Raw genomic sequence first — 10,861 nt, forward strand, 5'->3', positions numbered from 1 at the left:
ATCATGATGTTACATTTTAGCGCCGCATCCTATATTGCGCCTTTTATAATTATTGTAGGTACTTTAGCCGTTTTTATGTTAAGGACCTTTGAAGCCAAATAAAGTTGGCAGCGGTTTGAGTTAAGGATATTTCGTTCAGTATATTATGTATGTGTGTATGTGTTTTAATGTAGAATAGTTGATACACGCGACATCGTCTATGTCGCTTTTATTCGTATGTAGGTATAAAACTTCTTTACGATTTCAGTACACATGGTTATACAGTATTTACTTCACTTTTGACGGTATATCAAGATGAAATCTATTTTAGATAGAGGTTTTTTGTTACTACGTTAAAACTAATGAAGTGATTGCGATAGAACTAAGTACGTCTGGAAATTCAAATTAACGAATATTTTTTATCGCGAAATGCGTGGACGAAAAAATAAATGGGGTCAGAAGTGTAAAACCGCAAAGCGATTTTGGTCTGAAATATAATATTATGTTAAAATCACTTTGATAAATCCTTATCTAAAATAGTAATGGCTTATCAATAGAGTAAATAAAATAATGATAATGCATTGGTATTATAAATTTAATCTATCATATGACTCATAATATTTTTATTCATTTACTAAACTTACGGAGTGGAATGACTGCATCTTTTTTTACCTTTACATTCCTTATTATACAGATTTCATACAAATATTTCTGAATTCAAGACTGGACTTGAAACGAACTGGAGTAGGACTGACAACAAACTGATTGATAGGTTTCTAATATTATAATATATATTTTTATTTATTTTGAATACCTTATGGACAGTATTTTTATTTACTACTATTTATCAATCTATATTAATAATAATACAATATAAATAATAACGTTTTTGCTAATCTTAGATAAAAAGATGGAAATATGCAATTGAATGCACATTACAGAAAATTTACTTCTATTAAATATACTATTCTAAGATGTTATGCCAAGTATACAATTTAATTCTTGAAATATTTGCTAGATTTTTACCCAGTATAAACTTATTATATTTTGAAAAAATAACAATTTCTGTCATCACTACGTAGTACAAATTGTTATACGTGTTAAGTCAATTTTTCTAGTAAACCAAGTATAACTTTCCTTCTAACATTTTTCATTTACATATAAAACATTGTCTTAAGATTAATTGATAGATAAAGCCTTTTGGTTTTTAATTCGCTTTTTACTCAAACATGATGTAACAGCGAATAAATAATTTGTGATGGTAATCGACAACGGAGACAAATTCGGATATCAGCTACATTTTAATAAATTAATTCTCAACCTAAGCTATTGTAACTTTGGTATTTAAGGCTTAATTGATCGCCTTTAAATCCAGGACTATCTCGTTTATAATTACACATCCCAAGAGTGATTTGGCAGCGACGCTTGTTAGTCGGTCTGAAGCTTAAGCAGTCTCTACACAGACTGCCAAGAGCATTGTATGGTCAATGCTTATTTTAATTACTATTTACTTAACCATAGTTTCGATATTTTTAAAACATATATTGAGTTTTTAATTTTTAAAGATAATGCATTTTAGGGAGTTACCACCAATTGGCATATTTTTAAGAATTAATAAATTCAATATGAACTTTCTTATTGATTAAGAATACTATTTAAAACAATTTTTTCCGTAGTGATGTGGTGTGGTCGGAAGAAGTCATAACATATTTTGTGTCAGGGTGATCCTGCACACTCGTCTTTCGTGTCTTGTTAATTTGCTAGGATGACTGTGATAGGTTTTTTTTTGTTAATTTTGCACTAATGTTTAGGTTCATTGTTAGAACTTAATGTGTTAAGAGTATGTAATTTTTATTTATTTGTCTAACTCGCACAGATGTTTTTAATATTTATGTTTCTAAAATTAGTTTCTAATATTATTATTTTTAAATATATTTTGAATATGTTTCATACTAATAAAAATAACAGAAAACTGGACGTACTTGATTTTTATAGCTATTCGATAATTACAAAAAAAAAAAGAATTTTATGGCCTACCGGCAAAACTTGTTGAAAAGGTTAATATGGATATTTGTTTCCTACTTTTTGTTAGTTATCTATCAAATTAAGTAAGATGTTGGTGCTTTAGAGGATTTTTGTTAATAGTTTTTATTGCTGGCACCTACTAAAAAAGACAATTTTTTTACACTTAGTGTTGCCAACTCAATATAAAGAACAGAAATGCAAAAAAAAAACGTATAAAAATCTAAAATACATAAATTATAAGTAGTTAAAAATACATAGCTACAAGACTTGTATCTTTCTACGTAAATAATCATTCATTATAATACATTATTTTTATGGCATAACAGCTAACGCAAATCGTGAATAAAATAAGAACAAAATAAAAATGACACACACACGCATATTATACTTTATTGTTGATTGTCAGTCTATTGTCAAATTTAAAAAAAGGTTCTTCATTTTCATTATTTTTTTGGTTATTTTTTTTTTTTAATTTTTAATTATGGTCGATATTCGACCACTAGGCGTCCACTAGTTAGTATAGATAGATATGGAGATGTAATGCGCAAATATTGTAATACAATTACATTTCAAACCTTATTTTAATACGCAGAAACTCTATGCGCAGAAATCACACATTCGATAAACAATTATGGCGATTTATAGCCTTATATTTTGCTTAGAGAATTTTTAAATGAAATTATAGTGTATACGTTCTACGCTCTGAAATTACAGCTTGCTTTAGAAGCTCGGACCGGAGCTCGTAATAGCTAGAACTTGCTATTAGGTATTTTAAGACCTATTTATAAAGCTGGATCCTAGCTATTCTAGCTCGACTTTATTATTACTTAGTTTATAGACTTGTTTAGACGTGAATACGATGAATATGATTAGAATTTTCTCGAAGCAAAAAATACATGTGAACAATTATGTTATTTATGTGTCCGCAATATATTGTGACAAGTTATTAAACTTATTTCAGTGTTTAAGCAATTTATAATTATATAAAAAAAATGGAATATAGCTATATAATCGGTAAATAAGCTTTATAATTTCATTGAAGTTTATATTTTATACAAAATATGTTGTAATTAAAATTTAATTCAGTGTTTATTTATTTATTTATTTGTACAAAAATCCACAGCTATGTTTTATGTTTCTTAAAGCAATACAGATCATCCAAACAAAAGCCAATTTCGCATTTTACATTATTTAAGTTACACAGTTAAGGTAGACAAAGTTGAGTTGAGGTAAAACAAAGTTACAATAAAAATTAGAAATATATAAAATGTAAAATATCCATGGTCAATAATGCGTAGATGTGTGTATGTGTAATTTTGTGAGTGTGTATGCCTGTGTATTTGTATGTAAGTGGGTGTGGGTATGGATAAGTGAAGAATTAAGTAAAGAATCTACTGTTTCACCAATATGGAACTTTCGTCTTCGTCAGTTAAATTTCCATCGATCAAGGGACGGGGAAAGTGGGATCTCTATTCACATGTCTAGGCGCTTTTACGTAGAAAGTTTTCGATGTACTATAAGTATTATATTTACATTGATTTAACCGATAATAGGGAGCCACGGAGAGATTAAGGTTTCTTTTTTTTGCATTTGAATTAAAAAATTGTTTTTTTTTTATGTTTTCATATATAATAATTGAAATAGGCTATATATGTTTCAAAAAAAATTCATCATCATTACTATTTCAGCCTATCGCAGTCAACTGCTGGACATAGGCCTCCACAAGTGAACTCATGTGTTCATGTGCTGCTGCCTGTCTTCGGTCTGTGCATTTCAAAGCCAGCAGTTGGATGGCTATCCGGCTATCGGTCGGCTTTATAAGTTCCAAGGTGGTATTGGACCTGTGTTATCCCTTAGTCGCCACTTACGAGACCCACGGGAAGAGAGGGGGTGGCTATATTCTTTACTACCGTAGCCACAAAACAAAAATTAGATGTAATGTAAATTAAGTCTCACACAAATTATTACAGCACAACAAATTATTCAATGAAAATCCGTCTTGATCAATAGCAAATAAAATAAAACTACTAGGTATGATGATTATTAAATGAAAGAAAAAAGAGCTATGTATTCAAGAACAATTATAATCTATATCAATAAAAAGAAAATATATATATATTCAAATTCAATAACTGTAATAAGAGCACAAAAATATCTAAAGACACTGCGAAATTCTAAGATTTCGCTCATATCATAAACCACGCTTCGTTGCTTACATTCAGCACGCACTCAAAATTAGATCTTTGGATCAAGGTAAGAGGATGCATTATCGCTGTATCCTAATTACATATAAATGAAACATATTCATATAATATTCAAAAAGGAATTTAGTCCCAATATTTTTACTAGTAAGGTCTATTTTGTACGTAAGTTCTGCGGGTCATTGTACGGACGTTATACAGTAATTACCTAATTATGAGCAGAATTTGATGAAAAAGGATGGTGTTATTAGTATCATACTTAGTAATTAGCGGTTTTATTAATTCACATATATTTAGGACACTCTATGGACAGTTTGTATGGAGGCACAAATCTCTATTAGATTATGAATTTTAATTAAACCTGGTATGATTATAACTTAGATACCTTCATAATTTAGGGTATGTTAACAAATGTAGGTCTTGTATATGGAGAACAATATTATTCGTAAATAGCAACGTAGTTAAAAACACGTGCCTAGATTGTATAAGGTAATAAAAACGATAACGGATAGGTACCCGCACATATACAAACTTTTTATAGCAGAATAATAATCAAACCTCATTTTATGTTTTTAATTTTTTTTTTATAAAAATATTATAGAGAGATGTTAATTGTATTTTACAATTTATTCATTCTATTTTATTCATTCTATTTTAATTTGTAAAATGACGATTCGAAAGTGCTCTTGGAGCCTATTTGAATAAAGCTATTTTTGATTTTGATTTTGATTTATTATATGTTTTGGTACGTGTATTTTTTTTTTGATTTTATTATTCTGTAATAAAAAGCCGGTGAAGATATCGAACTATTTTAATTTACTTACATGTCTTCAGAAATTTCAGACCAAAAATATGTTCTTTGGGCATCGCAATTCGGTGAACAATATTTTAAATCATTTCAATCAAAATTATGAGTCATTGTGTAAGATAGTGCATAGAGGGATATACATACATAAGACATAATCTAGAGCAGTCCGACCGAAGAACCTCAATTTTTGAGAAAATCATAGCCAAATTATACTGCTTAGTGACTGCAATCATGTTACCATCAGACCGTAGGCTGGTTTGCTGCCAGTTGTTATAAAAATTCTGACATCGACTATCACAATCACAAAGACAATAAAACAAGCGCTATGATTTAACAGAATCATCTCGAAACGTGTGAAAGTTAAGTTTTTATCTCTAACTTGTTCTTCATTACTTTTCACATTACTCGCGAAATATTTGAGGTTAATACAAGGTGATGATTTAGTACTGAGTGAGGCGATAAGCGGAGCGATTAGTTTTTTTTTTTTTTTTTTTTATGTCACTAGGTCGGCAAACAAGCGTACGGCTCACCTGATGGCAAGAGATTACCGTAGCTTATAGACGCCTGCAACACCAGATGCATCGCAAGCGCGTTGCCGACCCAATCCCCAATCCCCCCAGGAGCTCTGGTCACCTTACTCACCAACAGGAACACAATACTGCTAGAAAACAGTATTATATAGCTGTGATATTCTGTAAGGTCGAGGTACTACCCCAGTCGGGCTGCTCCATATTTTGAGCAGGAAATTCCTGCTGTGCCCTACAATTGGCTATAGCACCGACACGGTCAGTCGGAGATGCAGGTTCGATCCCCGCTGGAACGGTCGATTTTTGATATGATATTAAAAAATGTTTAGAATTTCCTACTGTGTGGGTAACACAAAAATAAAATCGTACAAATTACAAAATTACCATTTTAAAGTATTTTTATATCTACACAAAAAGTTAGTTCATTAGTAACCATTCAGATGTCAGTTCTTGTTAACATAAACACTTTTTTATATTTGTATTATAAACGTAATATCATATCGCTTCCGCTTATACAGTGGAAGGCTTGAAGATAAGATCTTCAGATAGCATCAAACCGACTTTCTCACGAGTGAATTTTTTTTTATATTTAGGTTGAATTAGTTAAGTGGGTTTATGTTTCTTTTTAAAATATGATATAAATCACAATTGAATAAATAATATATATATTATTTTTAAAGAACGAACAATTGCATGCTTTTTTAACTGTTGCTGTCCGTGCCTTTCTTTTGCGTGGAAATTTTGATGTTCGATAGGAATTTTGCATAGGTACCTGTCAAATTTATTAACATACAATGCTTCAGTCTGTAATATACCACTGCTGGACTTAGACCTCTTTCCCCATGTAGGAGAAAGATCAGAGCTTAATCCACTACACGGCTCCAATGCGGGTTGGCGGATATATTCTCTACTATTTGTAATGATTGCTATCAGACGTGCATGATAACAACCGGGAGCGACGGCTTAACATGCTCTCCGGGGCACGTGGGGAGACCCACAAAGAATAAAAATCAGACCGGAAATAAATATTTGTATAAATACAAATATCCATTCCGAACGGGAATCGAACCCGCGACCGTCGGTGTTTATCCACCGCCGACACGGCACACGCACCATTAAGTACACCAGAGCAGCCGTCTTATTTACAACTTACAGTATGGGCTTTATAATAAACAACAATATATTTACCACATAAATTTTACACCATTTTTGGGAATGGTTTTCTGAAAACCCTTAATGATTATGAACTTAGCATAATGACAGTATATAATCGATAGCAAAATAAAGTAGTTTAGGCTGGACGTTGGTGCGTTAGTCGCGATATCGCCTTTTTATATACTTAGATTTAAAAAAATGTAAAAATATAATAAATAAGATAACCGATGTTCTGTTCCCGCAATTGTCGGGGGAGGTATTATAAATAGACTCGAAATACAAAACCAAAAATAAACCCCAGTCACGGCGTCTTCTAATGGACGAAATAAAAAAGAAAGAAATGGCGTTAAACGATGCTTATTAACTTAAAAAAGTTTGGACTTTTTAAATAATGTTCTGGTAAAAAACGTAAGTTAATTTACTCTTTGCGTTTAAAAATAAATGTGTTTTGAAAATGTCTGTGTTTTGTTGTTTGTGGAATTGATTGTGATCAAGTTATATTACTAAGTGTGCCACGCGGGTTCACCCGCATTAATTTGAGGAAAAATCGTACTAAAAGTATTTATAAACCATTACTATGCAACTCTACTGATGCAGGCGCGTCAATCATTTGAATTTAGGTTCCCTCTTAAATTAGGCGTTCATTTTAAATTCTATAAAAAACAAAGTTTATATTCATGAAATTCCCTTGTAGATGAAGTATTTTTCATTCGTAATGATTCATAAGGATGGCTAATAATAGTGTAATAAAATCACCTTTTCATTTTTTGTGATCATTAATACGTTACAGAGTTATTTTAAAACTATGATAACTTCGGGACTTAAGGAATACTTTGATGAATAACGTATCTATTTGGATATGGATATGGATCGATTACGTCATACGTAATTTATAGCATACGCATTAGAAGCTGCTCTCAAAAAGAATATTTTTTCCCGTTTTCGTAACATTTCTTATGAATGCTTAGCTCCGTTGTTCGTAGCTTGATATGATATAATATATACCTAACTATATATAGTCTTCCTTGGCAAATGGACTATCTGACACAAAAAATATTGCGTATTTTATTTATTTATTTAACAATTTATGTACACTAGGATCGCAAAAGGAAATATTTCTTATAAACAATGCTGGTACAAAGGTACTATTATTACTTGACTATAGTTCTGTCGATCTATGTTGTATTTTAATGCATAACTTTTCGCTGGGTGGACCGATTTTGATGATTCTTGCTTATATCGAAAGCAGTTGCTTGTCTTGTTGTCCCATCTAAATTTATGATCGTCTCTGATGACTACTTTTTGAGTAATCTTTGATAGCGCGTATTTACTAAACTATTTTGTTGTCTACGTTGTATTACTTGTTAATGTAATTGAAGTTAGTTTTTTATCCCTACTAATATGATAAATGTGAATGTAAGTTTGTTTGTTACGCTTTTACGCGAAAAATACCCAACCGATCATGAAACTTTGTACACATATTCTTGGTTGGTATTAGAAGTAGGGGAGAGAGGGGCTTGTTGTAACAGGGGTAAGTAGTAACAGGCTCTTTTCACTAGGATCTTAAACTTTATCAACGCATTTCTTTGACTCGATTTAATCTATAAACCGCGCTGCATCATGTTGCCATAGCCAGTGTCCCGCCAGCCGGCGCAATGAGCGAAATTGTGCACGCGCATCATTTTTGCCAGGTAATATAAAATCGTACTGTCGTAAAATTTTGGTTTGCATTATTAATATCGACTAATTTCAGACTTTCTATATCTTATTTACATACAAATTTATCTATCTTTCATAATGTGTAACAGTTTTTAAGGTTGCTAAATTGTTTAAATAGTTATGTTGATAAATGTTAAAAATCATACCATGGGGTTAGTTGTAACAAAAACCCGGGGCTAGTTGTAACAAAATTTCAGGCTTGATGTAACGTGTTACAATATGCCCCAAGTTATGTTCTTCTAGAATGAGGGTGTATAAAAGAAAGTCAGAGCGGGCAACACAAAGCCAAGAAGTGTACGAGTTAGCGGCAGCTAAAGTTTTAGAAAAAAAATGCAGTATTCGGAAAGCTAGTCAGACTTTCGGATTATGTCACGTATCTCTTTATAGATACATATTGTCTGGTATGTGGTGAAGCTTACACAGATTCAAATAAAGAAGATTGGGTAGAGTGTATCATTTGTAAGATGTGGGAACATGTAGGATGTGTTACAGGAGACACTATTTCTTTTATTTGTATTAATTGTTGCTCAGATAAAGACTGAATTTAATTATAATGAAACCTACCAAATGTTGATTCTTATATAAGTACAATACTTTGTTAGATAGATATGAAAAAGAGATAATTACGAAGCATACCTTACATATAAATAATTTAATTACTTACTGTGATATAAAAGTGCAATGATGATTATAAGTAGTGTTTAAGTACATAAAACAGTTAATTATTTAATTTTTAGGCGTTGATTACTTAAAAGTCTATTTGAGTTGATTTTTGATAAGAATTACATAATACCTACTTTAAAAAGGTGTCAATTTTGTTAAAAATAAACAAAGAATAAATGATTACAGGTATTAGTGTCGTTTTTTTTGTCGTTACTACTTGCCCCGGTAGATGTTACAACTTGCCCCAAGCACGAGGTAAGTTGTAACACCGCACTTCTTCTAGAAAATAATTGATTGTAAAATAATGACTAATAGTTATGGTATTATTTTTACTTTATTGGGTAGAGGAAGAGTTACAGCATCCATCCATCTTTATTTAGTAGCAATATAATCAATAGATTTCAAGATATATTAGTTTTCATGAAAAATGTTACAACAAGCCCCTCTCTCCCCTAACATAGGACACTTTTTATTTAAAAAAATCAATACGAGCGAAGCTGCAGGTAAAAGCTAGTATGTTATATTTGCAAGTAAATACAATTATGGCATAATATTAACGATGATTCCTTTCTTATTTTAACACACAAGTTAAGAATACAAATCATTACAAAATGAATTCGTTTAAAGTAATAACTCAAATATTAGTCTCCTCAGCAGAACATTATAACAAGGTCGAGTGGCAATAAATCACTCTGTATCTTCACCTGAATCACATAGTTGCGCATGCGCAATACTTGTGTAATAAGAAGTGGAGTTTTTAAGAGTTTTAAATCTTCATAATTTGTTTTTTAGAAACTTGTCTTTTAAAGTCGTTACTGTTCATTTTTGTTTTGTGTATCCGACAGTCAGTCAGAATTGGTCGTGATCTATATCTTGAGTCTATTGCGTAACTTGTTTGTGTTTGTCGTGGTCTGGGCGTTTGTGCTTGTGTACTGTGTGTGTTTCCTGACCCGACACAGGATATAATCCTACTGGAGGCCGTTAAGTTAGAAGCGTTTATTTATTAATTATTTTATCCCTAGTGAACACGTGCATCGCGTTTATGATCACTGGTGCTGTGGCGGGTTAAGCACCTATACTTTTTAACCGACTTCCAAAAAAGGAGGAGGTTCTCAATTCGACTGTATTTTTTATGTATGTTACTTTGACTAGGTGGACAGATTTCGACATTTTTTTTTTAATCGAAAGGTGGTGTGTGTCATTTGGCCCCACTTAAATTTATTTGAGATTTAACAACTACTTTTTGAGTAATATTTGATAACGCGTATTTACTTCACTATATTATCGTCTCCCTACGTTGTATTACTTGTCGATGTAATTATAGTCGTTTTTTTTTTCGTTTGCGAGCAAATACAATTATCCTTTAACTTCTGGCAAATAGTGGAACCTATTAAGAACCACAATATCACAAATATAATAAAGGATTTAATCCTTTTACTAATAAACATAGAAGACGATATCAAAAATAAATACCTACAAACATATTACATACAATATGTACGTATATACATTTGCACACAAACACATACACGCATCCAAGCTAAGTTTAATTTCATATAGCTAATGTGTGCGTTAAAACGTATTGCATGGTAACTCAGTCGAGCTTATCTACGTAATTAATTGATGAAATTATCTTTATTGAGTTTAATTAAGATTACGTTGTATGAATGTAACTCACGCTTCACTTGCACGGAACCCGAATAAATTGGTATAAAAATTTTGTGTATAGTTTATATAAATATAAATAACAGTCGGCTGTTACCTGTAACACAAGCATTAAGTTG

The 10,861-nt window shown here is 31.3% G+C and overlaps 1 long non-coding RNA gene across 1 annotated transcript; it reads right to left on the minus strand.

Moving 5' to 3' along the window:
- Nucleotides 1-287: 287 nt before the first annotated feature.
- LOC123660523 lies at nucleotides 288-8,528 on the minus strand. The gene is made up of 3 exons (XR_006744217.1): nucleotides 8,174-8,528; nucleotides 1,040-1,044; nucleotides 288-301 (listed from the first exon to the last, which is right to left on the minus strand). It is a non-coding gene; the product is annotated as an uncharacterized LOC123660523 (long non-coding RNA).
- Nucleotides 8,529-10,861: the final 2,333 nt, after the last annotated feature.

This window comes from Melitaea cinxia, chromosome 15 (assembly GCF_905220565.1).
Source record: "Melitaea cinxia chromosome 15, ilMelCinx1.1, whole genome shotgun sequence".
NCBI lineage: Eukaryota > Metazoa > Arthropoda > Insecta > Lepidoptera > Nymphalidae > Melitaea > Melitaea cinxia.